At 36.1% G+C, this 18,473-nt stretch overlaps 1 protein-coding gene across 4 annotated transcripts in view; it reads right to left on the reverse strand.

Annotated features, from left to right (window-relative positions):
• LOC149578845 (uncharacterized) overlaps positions 1-18,473 on the reverse strand; it is a 119,105-nt gene that overhangs the window by 8,807 nt on the left and 91,825 nt on the right. The window lies entirely within an intron of this gene.

Below are 18,473 nucleotides of genomic sequence, written 5' to 3' on the forward strand. Positions count from 1 at the left end.
ATACAATAATATCAATAAGTAGGAGATAATTTCCACAGCGAGTCAAATTGTGATATTGCTATCAGGACTTAACTGTGTGATTTAGAGTCAAACTCATTGACCCAAGTCTCATGAAACATGGGTCAATGAGTTTGACTCTAAACCACACAGTTAAATCCTGATAGCAATATCACACAATAATATCATCACATAGAAGCTAATTTGATTGCATACACAAGTATACATCAATGACATAAGTATAAACACAAATCATAACTTAAGGAAATGGCATACTTAGATCTATAAATATTGTCAAATGTATACAAAACACATGGAATGTGAAATCCATGACATCAAATCTTCCAAAGAAATATCAAAACAAAAATTAACAAGTATATGGCTCAACTGATCGGAGAAGCATGCATTCTTCCTACAAAGGCTTCTAAAATGGGCCTTGGATGATTAGCTGCCATAATATTTTTTTAACTATGAGTATGCAGATATTTTCAACAAGAGATTTGTATTATGTAGATTTTTTTGATCATGACTCATCATTGGTCTTTTACTTTCTTAGACTTACTGTTTGATGGGGTTTTGGGAGCAACACCAAAATGAGGTTGAGGGTAGTGTTGATGTGATTTGTGACCACGTGAACAAGACATGCAAGGTAGATACAGGAGCCCTGACAATGGCCTGGGCTATAACCATATACAAATCACAATGCCTAACACTACAAAAGACAACAATTGATATTGGCAAAATGGAGAAGCAGGGGCTAACATTCACAACCATATCTAGAATCAAGTCAATAAATGACCTTTGCATCCAACATACATTTTCCTTTGACAGGTTTTCATAAATGCAAAAACAATTAATATACAATCATGAGGAAAAAGGAGGAAGCTTGATTACAACATCTCTCTCCCTAGGAAATTGACATATTCAACTCTTACCTACATCTACGTCATATTCTCCTAATCATTTGCAGAATACTACACATTCCTCTTTTACAGAAATCTACTCTAGGGCATCATGGTATAAACTTTAAGGGGGCGGTCTTGAATCAAAACAATCCACCTTCCAAGATAATGATGTTTATACATCGTCAAACACATTTTGATGATCATTATCTAATTATTTTGGGGGTTATTAGAGATCATTCTCTACTAAGTTTGTTATGAATGCTGGTGTGCCCATTATGTCTTAATAACCCATTGCTTGATAAACATATATATCTGACCACTATTACATGTTGCATTTATTGAAACCATACAAAGTATTACTTTGATGTCATTCTTTTTGTTTTTAGTGATTTGTTAAAAATTAAAAGCCCTCCAACATATTACCCATAACATATCTTGCTATTGGCATAGCCATTGCACCTCATTGGAGTGCAAGTGCAAGTAAAATAAAATAGAATGCAACAGTGATGATATTCATTAATTATTCATAAGTGCAGATAATACTATATAAAATGCAGCGTTATAAAGGGCAACAAATACTTTTGAAAGATAGCACATAAGACAGAAGATGTAGTGTTTAAAAGGCAGTGATTAGTATTAAACGAAGCAGTGATCATAATTAAAGCCAGGGATTCATTATGAGAAGGCATGTCCACTGTGAAGTGGTTTCTTTCTTAAAGAAATAGTATTCTTTCACGAGGATTATGAAGATATGAAAATTAGAATTTGAAGTGTATTTTTTAAAGTGGGCGGAGAAAAGGATTTATCTTACGTACACCATCAGATTCATGTGAAAAGGATTTAATTGAAAATCATTCAAAGCAGAATTATAAAGGAAGAAAAAAATACTCATTTTGTAAAGAATAAAACAAGGAAAATCAGTCATAGTAAAAGATAGAATCCTGAGTATATCAACAGACACATGAATCTATAATAAGCAAATTTGTGAAAGGGAAATCATTCAGATTTTCAAAAAATGTATATGAAAGTGATGCAATGTTGTTCTTGTGAATTTGAATATGAGCAGAGTTGGAGCAGATTTGAGAGACATATTTGGACAGAATTTTTGAGAAGGATCTATGATTAGATTTGTGGAAAGAAATATTTTCCATTGTCCCTTCGAGAAACAACAATCATTAGGATGAACTTTGTTTGGAAATCAGAGCTTCCTAAAGAAGGGATTGGTATCTCTTGCTAAGTAGGTGCTTAGCTGTGGGTGCTGTGCCTACAAACTGTGGGAATTGATGTCACCACTAGGTTAATGCCTACAAATTGTGGGGATCAGTGTCTCCAATGGGTTGGTGCCTCCAAATTGTTTAAGAAGGGATTGGTGTATCATGCGAGTTGGTTGCCTAAAATGTTCATAAAAGAGAATTTTATACAAGCAATCTTTTGCCAAAGTTTTCTCCTATAAGGGTTTCCATGTAAATTGTGTGCTCTTCTTGTGTTGCATAGTTGTTAGGCCTTCTTGCTATTGATTGTTACATCCCAAATTTTTGCCTAATTTAAAATAATCTCACAGCTGTTGAGAATTCATGTGAAGTCAGTTGACCATTAAAGTTGTTAAAATAATTGATCATATGAAATGGAATTTTGATTGTTCATTATTATTTCATATGGTATGTTAGTTAATTGTTATGCTTGAAATCGAAAATGATTATTATAGATATAAAAAATGATATTGTGATATTTTAAAACTTATTTGATATTTTGAAATTATGGAAATACGTTATTACTATGCGACCTTTCCTTTTGCAGGAGCACAACGAAGGGGGGAAGTATTGCCAAAATGGGAGTTAAGAATGGGGTACCAAATCCACTGACAAACCATCAAGTATGGAATCTAACTACCTTGACTAGGGATGAAAGGCTAGACAAGCAAGAATGTTCCAAGGACAACCATGAGATAACCAGTTGAAATTATATCATTAAACAATATAAAGAAAATATTATCGTCATAATGTGAATGATCTCAGAATATCTTGCAATTTCTGGCATGTCTTAATATAATAATACCATAGCTATAAATGCCTATAATCATACTTGTGTGGGTATAAAATATATACATGTATGCATAATCTCTAATAACACACACACACACACACAAGGCTACACATACAAGCATAAGCATAAAGAGGCGGTATCATTATATTAAGGCATGAGTATGTACTTTTTTTATTTGCTATCCTTGTTATTTTGACCTTGGCAATAGCTTTTTTATTTGTCTTGAGCGGCCACCCTCCATATTTGTTTTCCATCGAACCTTATTATTATGAGATGACATTTTTAATATTTGAATCTAATGCCCTTGCTGTAAAGCCTTTCCACCTCAGTCTTCTTGAAGAACTGAGCATGCATTCAGTGAGCCTTTACGTTTTACGCTCACCTCTCACGTTGGGGTTTCAAGAGATTCTAGAAATTGAGGAGATTGAGATCACTTCATCCTACACATATCTGGGGGTTATGTTTTCCGGTTCGTGGTTTAGTATGAGACTAGCTATTCGTCCTAGAGTTAATAAGGGTATGGGTTCTCTTGCTTTGCTTGAGAAGTAGTGCTTCAGACATCACTTCCAAGATACCTCGTCTAAGTTATCTCTCTTAGATGCTCTTGTTCGGCCGACTGCTCTATATGGTTCTGTGGTTTGGGGCCCTTCTCTTCTTAGCTCTAATTGGGCCTCGATTGAGTGGGTTCAAACTTTGTTCTTGAGGCGCATCATCAAATGTCACAGGTTCACCCCTCAAAATGTCATTTTTGCTGAGTTTGGTGCTCATCCTTTCAGACTCGCAGCCATTTTTGATTTGGTTTGGTTCCATCATCATCTTCGTGGGTTTGTGGATACTACTGGGGACTAGGACTGCTACTCCTATTTAGCTTATTGCTCTTTTGTTTCCATTGCAGCTGTTGAGTTTGGTTCTCACTCACGATGTTGGTATGCACAGGTTTCTTCTTTGCTAAGTTCAATTGAGATTGACATTGATCATCTCCCCCCTTTTCAGTTTTCATTGGATGCCCCGACTCATCTTCTCCCTTCTCGGCAGGAGTTAAATGAGCATGTTCGTCTTGATATCTATAGACGTTACATTACTATTACTTGGGTTAACCCTCCTGGCAAGTTACGCTCACGGATGTCTTTTTATGCGGCACACTTTTTGGAGATTTCTGATGGGATTATTTCCTGTCCTAGCTATCTTTCATGGTGTTGGTCTCATGCCCTACAGATCTCTTTAGGTTCTTTCAAAGTTGGTTCTCATCGTCTTTGGGCTCAGACTAATCATCATGTTGATAGTGAGGAGCGGATCTATATGCTTTGCACTTTAGGGGAGGTGGAGAACGAGGCTCATTTCCTTTTTCGATGCCCTATTCATTATGAGACCAGAGGGAGATTCTTTTGTCTGTTCCAGGAGTGCTTTTCCCTCTATGACTTCTTCAGCTATTATGATCAGAGATGCCTTGCACTTTATCTTCGGGAGGCCACCATGCTCCGTGATAGCACGATCCAAACACTGCTTCCACACCGACACTCGTCTACTCAACTCATTACTGCCTTTTTTACACCATTATCTCCTTTGCGTTGTGTGAAAAGGCCCTCTAGCTCTATTCAACCTAACGGGCTTTCCAGATGTGTCAGATCCTGTTCTGGCTATTTGCACCAGCGACACTCCTCTATGAGTGACTGGAGACAGTGTAGTACCTCTATTCATTGGCATGTGTATCATTCCGTGACTGATTCTTTTCACCCAAGCAAGACTCCTAGTGCTTTCTTTGTCTCTGTTCTTTGTTGCTATTATTTTGGTTGTATTTGTTTATTTTCAGACACCTTTGTGTGCTCCTACTGGTGTCTGCCTCACTGTTGTAATCTTTCAGTCCCATAGACCTCTTATTGGTCTGTTGTTGGACATTAATATCATTATCTTATCTTATCTTATCTTATCTCCTAGTTCGGGTCTACAGTTCTGCTTCACTCTGCTTCTTGTTGTGAATCCTCTATTTCTCCATAGCTACTGTTTAATCCAAAGCTAGTGTATATTCATATCCATCAATTACACCAAGTGTATATTCATATTTATCAATTACACTAAGTGTGACCGATTCGTTGGCTAGACTACCACCATCCAGCTACAATATGAAGCCATTACTATTATTTTTGCATGGGAGTATCAGCCATCTCCGACCTTGACTAATTGCGGATAGTGCTCGAGTTGAGCCTTATGATTTTCAGGTCATGATTTATACTTTGCTTTCCTTTATGCTTATTCAAAATTCAAGCAATAGATTTACTAGATTTGGTCTATCAAAAGAAGGCATCAATATCATTATTAATCCAGAAATTGAAATGACTCACAACTCTGTGTATAACTTCTTTTACTTTTCCTATGTGTTGATATAAGAAAGTGTCGTCATGCTGATGGAAAGGCTATTTCCATAATGACATTTTCGAGTATGAATGTGTATTTTTAATATATCTTTGCCAAGAAGTGCCATCTTGTACAGAGGTATTGTCAATATACCTCCGAGATGAGTGCAACACTGGTATGACATTGGAAACAATTTGGAAAGAATTATAATTCTCATCTATAATGTCATAGGCCAGATTTGGGCAAAATGAGATGGCAATGTCTTTATTCAATAACCAATTTTCGCTTATGATAACCACCCATGAATTCATCCATAAAGACCGGCATGGTCAAGATGAAGGGTGAGAATGGAAATATCCCTGCATGAAAAAGCAAACATAAATCAATAACAATAATCATATCTAAATAACTAAGTCATCTCATGGTAGTCCATTGTTTAATTCTTGTTGTCAAGTTGAGCAGTGGGTGATCGGGCTTATATTTTTCCCACTTAATTCCTTGGCCAAGGTAGGTTAGTAGCATGATTACTATTGTGATCACTAGGGGTCAAAGTGCTAGCAGTTAGAAGATAGGTTGATGGAAGGTATCCACAGTAGCTGACTAGTCGACACTCTAACACCAGAATGCTCAGTGGCAAGACAGTGGTGTCCCAAGCCTAATCCTAGGGTACAGAGGGCCTTTCTTAGTAGAGATTGTGTGGGGATACTTAAGGGTCTGTCGTTAAGAGGTTAAGAGGTTAAGGCTAAACACAACACAAGGAAATTATCTGCATTTTCTCGAGTACTTATTTCATGTTTCTAAATTTCATTTCAATATATATATATATATAGTTATGTATTTAAATTTTGTTATTTCTTTAAATTACTCATCAGGATTCAGTTACATTGGTTATCCGTGAGATGGAAATGCAATACATGTGGTAACTTTAACTATATTTTCATGTGAACCTAGATTTGAATTGTTATTTTATTTTCCAATTATATGAATTGTAAGTTATAGTTAAATTCCTAAATCCCCTTCTAGTGTATGTGTAGAGTAACTATTATAACTATCACTCCTTTCCTTCAGTTATTATTATAAAGATATTAAATTTAATTTATGGATTAATTGACTACAAGAAATTAGCATGTTACATATGGTATCAGAGCATTGGGTTCACCTGTGAACCTTGGGCTCATCACTCTTTTAACGAGCAAGAAAAAGTAAAAAATATAGATTTCAATGTTAAGTAGGATGTACATCCAAACTACTCCCTACAAGAAACCTCGACATCCCATATCCTTCTACCTAATTAAGAATGTACCCAAGCATGATTACTCCTATTGCTCCACACCCAAAGATAACAAAATCCTAGCTCAAGCATTGCGGCAAATCAAGAAAGAGAGGATCAGGTGGACTCTTGCCAGAAAAGCAATAATGAGGAACAAGCTTATTGAGGCATGAAATGTGAGGCAAACCAATCCTCTTATGATCTATCATAAACCATGTAAAGGGCAAGATAAGCCCAAAGATGAAAATGGACAGAATACCTAGGAATATGGTGTCCAATTCATGTTAAGATATTCTTTTTGTTGTGTCCTCAAAAGAGGAAATTTTGTAAATAATGTAGTTGTAGTTGCAACAAGCAAAATTATTTCAAAAACAATAAAAATGAGCAAATGGCAATTTTTTTTCCCTTGTTGTACTTAATCTCTCTAAACAATTAGATATAATTTGTTTTGAGAACAAATGTGAACATGATATTGATTAGGAAACAATTGTATATTTCAGGATACTCAAACTTAAACCATGGCCAGCAACAGAAACACTATAGAGAATGAGGTGACCAGCGGGGCCGACACTCAGAACTCCTTAGATCTGTTGATCCAAGTTTTGCGAGAAACACAAACAAACTTAGAAAATATGGAAAAAAGAATGAACAAAATGGTAGCTCAAATAGGACAAGGCTAGGAGGAGACTTATTCCTTGCTTCCTCCTAGGACTAAACCCAAGAACTTTGGCCATAGCGAAAGAGGAAATCAAGCTTCCTTAATCCAATTTGAAAAACAAAAGAAACAGGAGATAGTCAATGACTTATCTACTGACATTAAAAAGATCAAACCCCATTAAAAAGATCAAACCCCCTAGGTTCTCAGGCTTTGATTTTGGTGAAGACATTGAGGCCAGGTTAACTAAAATGGAACAATATTTCAAGATCGAGAGATTTTCTAAGACATCCAATGCAGTATGGGGAACTTACCATCTCTCAAGATAAGCAACCACTTGGTGGGAAACACCAAAACAGAGCTCAACATTAAGACTATGTAAATCACTTGGGACAAGTTCGTCTCCATTTTCAAAAACCGATGGCTGCCCCAAACTTTCTATGACCAAAAGTTGTGAGATTTCCAGAATCTCAAGCAAGTAGATTTAATAGTACACAAGTATTGGGAGAAGTTCACCCATTTGCTGAAGTGTGTTACCCCTTATATGCAAAACAAAAACTTGAAGGTTAGAAAGTTCATCATGGGCTTAAACAATAGGATCTTGGGAGTTGTAGATGTCCTCGCTCCATGAACCATGGAGGAAGCCCTTGAGAGAGCCATCCGACAAGAGCACAAAATGAAAAGGGTTGATTCTATCCGAGATAATAAGAGGAAGACTAGCTAGAACATCGATGGTTCAAACACAAGGCCGCATAAAAAGAGCTTTAAGAACTTCAAGCCCAACAAACCAGATTTCAAGGGAAACAACGATAAGGAGTTTAAGGGTAACTCTAGCAATAACAGTGACAACAAAGGAAATGAAAAGAAGGGACCAACTAAAGGATTTTTTACATGTAGTGGGGACCATTACACCAACCAATGTCCCATAAGTTTAATACCAACCAACAACCATAATCCCCACTACCTCCTCAACAAGTCGTCTATCAGCGAAGGATACATGCAGCACTAGACAATCATCACGCCAAAAAGCAACTGGGTCCTATAGAAACTCCGAGTAAGATTTATGGTAACCCCATCTCTATATTAATTGATACAAGTGCAATAGAATGTTTTATCTCCCCAAAATCGTTGAGTAGATTTCCTAAGAGAACTGGATTTATGGCAAAACCTTGGATTGTCGAGTATGCAAATTAGACAAGGGCTAGAGTAGAGTAGTGTCTATTTGAGGCTTGGGTAGACTTTTTGGTCTTCTCTACTGAGGTTGATATGTATGTAGCACCTCCAGGGTGTTACGATATCATCATGGGGATAAATTGGCTCAGTGAGCACAAAGCAAAAGTGGATTGCCTTGCCAAGACAGTGGAGTGTCTAAATGATCAGGGAAACCCCGTAAACATTCAAGGAATAATGCATTAGGTAAAATCTTGTCAAGTCTCAGCCATGCAACTTAACAGATGCAGAAGAAAAGGGTGTGAAATTTTCATAGTAAAAATAGAAGACCCGAGGAAGTCTATAGAGACCACTTATCTAGATGAGCACATTTTCGAGGAAGGGGAAATTAGAGAGAAACTGAATGAATCCTTCGAAGGAAAAATCTATATCTTAAGAGTTTTTAGAATGTATTTCTAGAAGAACTATCGAGCCTACCCCCTTCTAGGGTATTCGATTTCAGCATAGACGTGGTGCCTAGAGCAAAACCCATATCAAGAGCACCCTATTGAATGACCACTACCAAATTAATGGAATTACAAGTGTAGTTGTAGGATTTATTAGATAAGAAGCTCATTCGACCTAGTGTCTCGCCTTGGGGAGCTCTAGTGTTGTTTGTCAAGAAGGATGGAAATAAAAGGTTATGCATAGATTATAGGATGCTTAACAAGGTCACTATCAAAAATAGGTACCTACTTCCCAAAATTGACGATCTATTTGATTAGATGAGGGGAGCAACAATATTTTCTAAGATTGACCTAAGATCGGGTTATCACCAGCTTCAAATCAAGCAAGAGGGCATTGACAAAATTTCCTTCAAACCCCGCTATGGCCATTACGAGTTCACAGTATTACTCTTCGGGCTAACCAACGCCCCAACAACTTTTATAAATCTCATGAATAGTATATTCCGGGGTTGTTTGGACAAATTTGTGTTAGTTTTTATTGATGATATTCTCATCTACTCCCAAAATGAGGAAGAACATCAGACACATCTAGTCTTGCAAAGACTATGGGAACATAAGTTTTATGGAAAACCATCCAAGCGTTCATTTAATCAGAGGGAAATCCAGTACTTGGGGCATATTATATCAGCCCAAGAATAGCAATATACCTACCAAGATCAAGGCAACTAGAGAATGGTTGGTGCCTAAGAATGTGTCAAAAGTTAGGAGCTTCATGGGCTTAGCAAGATTTTATAGAAAGTTTGTCAGAGATTTCTCTAGGATTGCATACCCCATCACCTCACTTCAAAGGAAATGGAAGAAGTTTATTTGGTCTAAAAAATGCCAAGCAACCTTTGAATACTTGAAGGATAAATTAACTACCGCGCCAATGCTTAGGGTACTTGGTCTTGAGGGCCAATTCGTGGTTATAATAAATGCATCAGAAGAAGGATTGGGAGGTATATTGATGCAAGAGGACCAAGTCTTTGCTTATGAGTCCAGGAAGTCGAAATATTATTGATAGAATTTTGCACCGCATGATCTAGAATTAGCGGCCATTGTTCATGCTCTACAAATGTGGAAGCTTATCTAATTGGAAAATCATTCGAACTCCAGTCAGATCGTCATGGACTGAAGTATATGTTTCTCCCAACCTAACCTCAATGCTCGCCAAAGAAGATGGTTATGGTTTCTAGCAAATTACGACTTCAAGATCAGTTATATCAAGGGTAAAGAAAATAAGGTAGCCAATGCCTTGAGTTGGCGGAGGCATATATCAGGCATAGTGGCAATAAATATTGGGCTTAGGGAGTAAGTATTTAGTGTCTGCCAAGAGATGATTTTATAGCGAGATTTGTCAAGCACTTCAAAGGGATCCTCATGATCCTAGATACAAAGGATACCAACTAGAACAGGATGGGCTCTTGAGATATAAAGGTACGATGTACATACCCAAGGATCCAGAAATTTGAAGAATGATCTTAGGAGAAATTCATGTAGCTCCTTATTCAAGGCACCCTAGGTGACTAAGGTGTTGGCCGATATGAAACCCTTGTACTATTGGAAAGGAAAGAAGAAAGAAACAACAAAATACGTGGTAGGATGCCTAGAGTGTTAGAGGGTCAAGGCAAAGCACCATTACCCAGCTAGGCAATTACACCCAAATGAAGTTCCAGAATGGAAAAGGAAAATAATCACCATGGACTTTATTCAAGGGTACCCATGACCCAAAACAAACATAATACCATCCTAGTGGTTGTGGACAAGCTAACGAAGGTGGCTCATTTTATACTAGGAAACCTGACTGATGGAGCATCAGAAATTGCTCACAAGTTAATGAGAGAGATTTTCGTACTCCACGTAGCCCCAAAGAAGATTATATCCTATAGGGATACCAGGGTAACATCCAGATTTTGGCAAACCCTATTCTCAGCCTTGGGAACCAAATTGAATATCAATTTCACCTACCATCTTGAGATCGACAATTAGACAGAAAGAGTAAATGAAGTGCTAGAAGATCTCCTAAGGGTATATTGTATGGATCATCAGTATGAGTGGGAAATGTATCTTCCACTGGTGGAATTCTTACCATTCTTCTATTAAAATGGCACCCTTTGAGGCTCTATACGAGCGTAAGTGCAAAACCCCTATGAGTTGGAACAGAGTTGAGGACTAAATCATCATCGGGCCCAAGATGCTTCTAAAGATGGAGGAATAGGTAGTTCAGATCTATCAGAGGCTAAAGGAGGCAAACAACTGACAAAAAAGTTACGCAGATGGAAAGAGGATTCCTAGGGAATTCTCAATAGGAGAAAAGGTTCTCCTAAAAGTTAAATCACAGAAAAGCACTATCAAGTCTGGTAGAAACTCCAAGTTAGCCCCAAAATATGTGGGACTATTTGAGGTGTTACAAGTCATAAACCTGGTAGCCTATAGAATTGCTCTACCTCCAACCCTTACTAGAATGCATAATGTGTATAATGTGTCGTACCTTAAGAAATATATAACCCATCATGAGCATGTTATCATTGGAATCTCTTGCAGGTGCGAGACCCAGGGGTGTGGAAATAGTCACTCAGAATACTCGAGGTGCATAAGCTTCACTTGCAGAATTGAGATATAACCCAGTGCAAGGTCCAGTAGGACAAGTATACTAGGTGTAAATGCCACTTGGGAAGATTATTGATGAGATCTTCCAGAAGTTCCCACATCTTTTTCCAGGAACCTGAACTATGAACTCTAGTTTAATGCATTGTGGATTTATATGTATTTAGTTAGAATGTTTTTTCTTTGTCTTTCAAAGTTCATCAAGGACGATGAAACACAAGGGGGAGGGTATGTTACATCCCAAAATTTTGCCTAATTTAAAATAATCTCATAACTGTTGAGAATTCATGTCAAGTCAGTTGACTAGTAAAGTTGTTAAAATATGGATCGTGTGAAATGGAATTTGGTTGCTTGTTATTATTTCATATGGCATGTTAGCTAGTCGTTATGCTTGAAATTGAAAACGATTATTATAGAAACTAAAAATGGCTATGTTATATTTTGAAATTTATTTGATATTTTGAAATTATGGAAATATGTTATTACTCTAGGACCTTTCCTTTTGCAGGAACATGACGAAGGGGGGAAGTATTACCAAAATGGGAATTAAGAATGGGGCACCAATTCCACTGACAAACCATCAGGTATGAAATCAAACTATCTTGACCAGGGGTGAAATGGCTAGACAAGCAAGAATGTACAAAGAACAACCATAAGCTAGCCAATTGAAATTATATTATTAAACAATACCTTCATAATATGGTTGATCTCAAAATATCTTGCAATTTTTAGGATGTCTTAATATAATAATACCATAGCTATACTCACACTTCTGTGGGTATAAAATATATACATATATATACATGTATGTGTAATCTCTAATAAAATATGTATTTATTAAGCCGAGAGGCTTTCTACAGTGGAAGCATTCATCAATGTAAACTTTTGCAACTTTTGTAAAAAAATTGACGTGCAACTGGCTGTTCAAATTAATATTATTGTTAAAAAAATATATATCTCTACAGTTACGAATTCGACTCAACAAAAATTGAAATATTTCATTTGACGGTTACATGCAAGGAAGGATTGAGTTTAGGAAGATGAATCTGTATCGACACATGGAATTTCCTTCAAGATGACTTCGATTCTTCTAGTTCGAAATCTTTATCGAAAATTAGCATTTGCTTCAAGGTCGCAGTTTTGATACCGCGTGTCATCCATGGATAGATCTTTGTTTCGTCCATTCATCTTCTAATCATATTTCTCCATTCGTTTTTATAACAGGCTGAAGTTTATCGACAACAGTTGTTTCACAAGCAAAATCGATCGATCAATGGTAGCAATTCTCTTCTACCATGTGGTCGGAGACCTGACGATAAGAAAGCTAGAGCTAATCGAGTTTCTTGAGAGCGCACGGAATGCGGGGTACCAGTTTGGAAGGAGCACCCGCTAGATAAGAGTTGCAGCCCTAAGTCGGCAGAGTCCAGGCAGGAAAGATTCGTCAGCATTTTGAATGCCCTGTATATTGTGGCGCATCTTTCATCAAAGTGGGGTTTGAGATTCAACATTGTGATTTGCCCTGGAAGTTGGGGATTTTATGCTAATTTCTCTAAATCGTGTACTTGTTTTGTGTATCTTTTTGTCCTTCTTTGCTGTGTCGAGGTTGGATTTTCCTTCAAATTATACAAATTATATTGGTGGATATGATTTTTTTGTTTGAATTTCTTTGGCTCACTTCTATGTTTTAGATTACTCGATGGATTCGCTCATGAAGCTGATTTTTTCATTCACAGACAAGTTGTCTTCCAAATTAGGTAATTTGAATTTCTTTTTGTCTTTTATGTTTCATAACTGGGAGGCTTTGACTATCACAGCCATAGATCATGTCCATATATAAACTTATAGCTTCCAGTTTGATTTTAAAGAAATTTGTACCATTGGTTGTTATGTGAAGTTTATCAAGAATATGTATTTTTGATAAAATCTTTTAGCATGTAAAACTGTGTGTTTTATTACTCTGTTAGATTAGTTAATTTGAACTTTTGTTGTTCTAAATGGTTTAGGGCTTCAACATTATGCAATTTATATTTTTGTCTAATTACTGTACAAACCTTTCAAATACGCTTGATGTGAACTCTCATTACAACTTTACAAACCTTTTTGTTTTCTTTGGTCATTAATGGAAGTCTTTCCACAGTCTTTTAACTATGAAGTCATCGATGGAAGTCATTCACATAATATAAACAGCACTAATCTGCAGTATAAATTGTGGAAATCTTAGATAAAATGAAATTCAATATTTAATCCAGAAAGGTTAATGAAAATTAAAATTTCATTGTTTAATCCGAAAGCTTTACAATCCTTTCCAATTTCTTTCATTTTGTTGTCATTCCACATAGTACAATCCAGAAAGCTCTAGATGCCTTTGCGTTTTTTATCATTTTGAAGTTATTAATGGAAGCTATTTCACAGAATTTAATCGGGAAACAGAATTCACATGTGAAAATGTTATATCACAAATGAAATTCATTAAGCCGAGAGATATTGAAACAATTAACTTTTTTGAAAAAATTAGATAGCCATTTACACGTCTTATAATGAGAAGTAAAAATAGAATTAAAAGAGTCACTACAATAAAGAGTTTGTGGCCATGTGTTACATGTTTCGATTTCTTTCCTCAAAATCAATTTGTGAATACATTAGCAACCAAGCAAGTGCTTTTTTATCCATCGAGCAGGTGCTTTTCTGATTTATCCCTATAAAGCAACATGAAAACATGTCTTTTCAAGATCATTGCAGAAGATCAAAGTCACTTTCAAAGGCGACAAGCAGCAGTTTTCTACAGAGGAGATCTCTTCCAGAGCGTTCATCAATATGGAGATTATCGAGACTTATTTGGGGCCGACCACAATGCATGAGTAATAATTTTGGGGCTGAATGTGATGATACGTTGCTCTCCTACATATAATGATCCATCTTTATTAGTTTAAATTTAGTAAACATTAAACATTTAATAAAGATTTCATTTTTCTAAAATGAAGAATAAACTATTTCTATGTTCCCAAAATGCATTTTCTTTTAGAAGTTTCTATTTTTTACAGATTTTTAATGAGAAATATTTATGTGAACTATATTAAAAAGTTGAAATATTCTAAAGACATAAAGTAAATATATAGAAACTTCCTACTTTTCTAATTGAAATTAAAGATGTTTAGAAATAGTGAGAAACTTTTATAAATATTAGAAAACTGTCATTTCATATGTATAGTTCAAAAGTCTATAGAATATTTTTAAAAGTATATAGAAAACTAAGATGTTTCTATATTTTTGAATTGTTTAGTTACAGATACTTAAATGAAGTAAGATTATGAGATTTTTTTCATATTTACACTCATAATAAATTCTTAGTTTTAAAGTTTTATTTTAATAAAAATTATATATTTTTTCTATTATTAATAATATTTTATAATTTTCTATCAAAGTAAATCAACATGATTAGAACATAAATGGCAATATATATATATCATAGATTTTAGAGAGGAATAATTCATTAGTAATAATTAGCATGTCATGAAATTAGTATGGTGAAATATTTTGATTATTAATTTTTGTATTATTGAGACAATGATTTGAAATGACAATGAGTGTGAAGATATGAAATACAAAATTAATTTGTAAGAATTAACACCCTAAATTCTATAATTTATATAAATACTTAATATTGGCTTCTCATAATTATCACAATTACCTAGTCTTAAAACAAGTTATTCAAAACATGGGATACATGCATGCCTTTCAAAGATTATATATTCTTATTATGATGGTGTAACCAACATGGCACTAACAACTACTTTTTTACTAGCCATTTAAGAATATCAAAATAAATATGCATCTTAAACCCAAATGCTAAAACCTAACCCTTACCCTAATCCTAAATAATGAATGTACATCCTAAATGATAAGCTATAAATCCTACTTGAAGCCATAATCCTAAATGGTAAGCCCTAATAGAAAATTATGTAACATAACATAAATAATAAAACCTAACCTTAATAGTAATAATAAATGCTAAACCCTAACTTCAAACTTAAAATTTAAATGATAAACCTAAATGTTGAACCCTAATCCTAACATTACCTTTATCTAAATTCTAATATAAATCATATCCATAACCATAATATTGAGTGAGTGAGAGAGAGAGAGAGAGAGAGAGAGAGAGAGATGCATACATGCAAATATGTGATATGTAAAATATACATATGTATAGTGTATATTTAGTTTACATACTATGCCTTCACATACATTTAATTTAATTTAATTTTAACCTTTAACCAAATTGTAATATAATATTAAAGCCAACTTTAAATTAAACTAAATTTAACTCTAATCCTAACATTGCATCAATAATTTCTAACCCTAAGTCTCCTGAAAACATCAGGCCAAATTGAGCCTTCATGTTAAACTAATTCTATACTTAATCATCTTACCATTTATCACAAATCCAATAAATTATGATTCCTAAAAATACACCTTCCTAACCCCAATCCTCCTAAATTTAAATTAACACTACATACCAAGTTAAACTCTACCCTAAGCGACGTATGTTAGTGTACATAATTTCATCTAAAAATACATGTGTGTGTATGTGTTTGTGAGTGTGCGCGTGTAAGAGAGAGAGAGGGAGGAGGGAGGGGATATGTTGAGAGCAGTGAGGAGAGAGAGTCCATAAGTCATTAATAAGGAGTAGATAGATATGAGATGGAGAGGGAGAGGGAGAGGGAGAGTGGGGGAGGTAAATAAGGGGAATGATGTAATAAGAGGAGAGAGTTGGGAGAAACATATAGGAGGAAGGGAAAAATATTAGGTAGACAAAGAGAAGGGGGAGATGAGAGATGAGAGAGATGAGGAAGACAGAGAAGGGGGAGAGTTTGAGATATGAGATAGTGCTCAATAAGGAGGATAGTAAGGGCTCATAATAGAAAAAGGGGGTGATGGAAGGGGGAAAGAGGGACAAAAACATAGAGTAATGACATAGGGACATGTGAGTAAGAGATTATAACAGGATGAGAAGGGGGTGAGAGACATGAAGAAGACATAGTGGGTAAAGAGCAAGGATGATATGGTGAGAGTGAGGAGAGTAGAAGAGTAGGATTGTGTGTGTGTGTGTGTGTGTGTGTGTGTGTGTGAGAGAGAGAGAGAGAGAGAGAGAGAGAGAGAGAGCACTTCTTAGAGTGGTGTTTCTATTCTACCAAAGTAACGATTTGTCAATGCTCAATACAACCACTCAACTTATAGTACATAGGAGGCAATTATGCCCTTGTCATGAATCTCGATAGGAGCTTTGGACATTTTTCCAACATGTGGAATTTGTAAGAGAGAGAGTGGGAGAAGGGGGGAGGGTGACCAACATGTGACCTAGAAATAAATTGCAAAAAGGATCCAAGATATGGTGAGAGGTCACAATAACTCTTATGCTAGGTTAATAAGAGGCAAGAGAATATATAGAGCTAGAAAGAAAGTAGATACCTAGAACTTAGAATAGAGAGAGATGGTGATGGAGGATAGAATAGGGGAGGGTAATTACAAGGCGATATGTGTGAGAGATGGTATGGGAGAGAATAATTTGTGTGTGTGTGTGTGTGTATGAGGGAGAGAGGGGGGGTTAGTGTGAGAGAGGGTAATTATGCAATTATACTTTCTCTCTCAACTTCTCATCCTTTTTTTGCAACCTCATGGGAAGGGAGAAGGGGAAGAGGGCATACAAAAGAGAGGGAGGGGGTAGAGAAAGAGGATAGTGAGGGTTTAGGATAGACATAGACATAGAGAGAGAGAGAGAGAAAGAGAGAGAGATGCATATATAGTCAATATACACACATGCACACATATACATAGAAATAGAAATGGTATATACATAGACACATATACACATATATAATCAAGATATATATACACTAACAAAAAATGAAAATCTAATTTCTACCCTAAATTTAATTTTAATTACATGAATCAAAAACATTGAATGGAGAGAGAGAGAGAGAGAGAGAGAGAGAGAGAGAGAGAGAGGGTCTTTTCAGTAAGTGTGAATGCATCGCTTGCACTTAGGGGTAGATATAGAGGGTAAATAGGGGTAAGAGATTGTGAGAGGAGGGAGAGGGGACTTAAAGAGATAAAGGAGGCAAGGAGGCAGAGAGATGATGTAGAGACAAATGATAATAAAGGAGAGGATATGGTAAGTAGCAGTGGAAATAGAACAAAGGGAGAAATGTAGGAAGGTATGAGGTAGAAAGAGACAATGTCGAAGGGGAGAGTGATTAGGTAGAGAGAAAGAGAATAATTAGGGCATTGAATGGATGGAAATGGTGATGGGGTGAGGAATTTGGGAGAGAGAGATGTGTTAATTAGCAGATGGATGACAATTATGGTCCAAAAGAGACAAAGACATGATGAGAAGAGGGTGAGGGAGAGAGAGAGAGAGAGAGAGAGAGAGAGAGAGAGAGAGAGAGAGAGAGAAGAGTGCGTAGAGGTTGAGAGACATGGGCTAGGGCTATATGGTAATCAAGAGGAATAGATGGTGAGAGGGGGAGGGATATAAGAGAAAGAGGGAATGGTAGAGGGAATAGGGGAGAGATGGGGTAAATATAATAATTAGGGAATATGATAGATGGACATGGTAATGAAGGAAGGAAGAGAGGATAATAGTGATAAGTGGGTGGATGGGGGTGGGGGGGTTAAATAGGAGAAGATATGTCGACAGGAGGGTGGGGAGAGAGGGAAAGAGAGTAATTATGGGGGCAGATATATGTATTATATGTTTGGGAAAGAGAGATGTGTGAGAGAGAGTAAGAGACATGATGTAAAGATATATAAGGTATTTAGGAGGAAGCAATTGCTAGAGGGGTAGGGAGATGGAAGAAAGATAGAAGGGAGAGTGGGGAGAGATAGAGGTAAATATAGTAAGAGAATAATTTAGGGAGGGGGGGGGGGGGGGGGTAAGGCGTGAGGTAGGCATAGTTTGAAGCATGAGAGATAAAGAAACATGAGAGAGTTTT

Source organism: Cupressus sempervirens, chromosome 1, assembly GCF_028749045.1.
Source record: "Cupressus sempervirens isolate cs-2001-9-10 chromosome 1, ASM2874904v1, whole genome shotgun sequence".
Taxonomy (NCBI): Eukaryota; Viridiplantae; Streptophyta; class Pinopsida; order Cupressales; family Cupressaceae; genus Cupressus; species Cupressus sempervirens.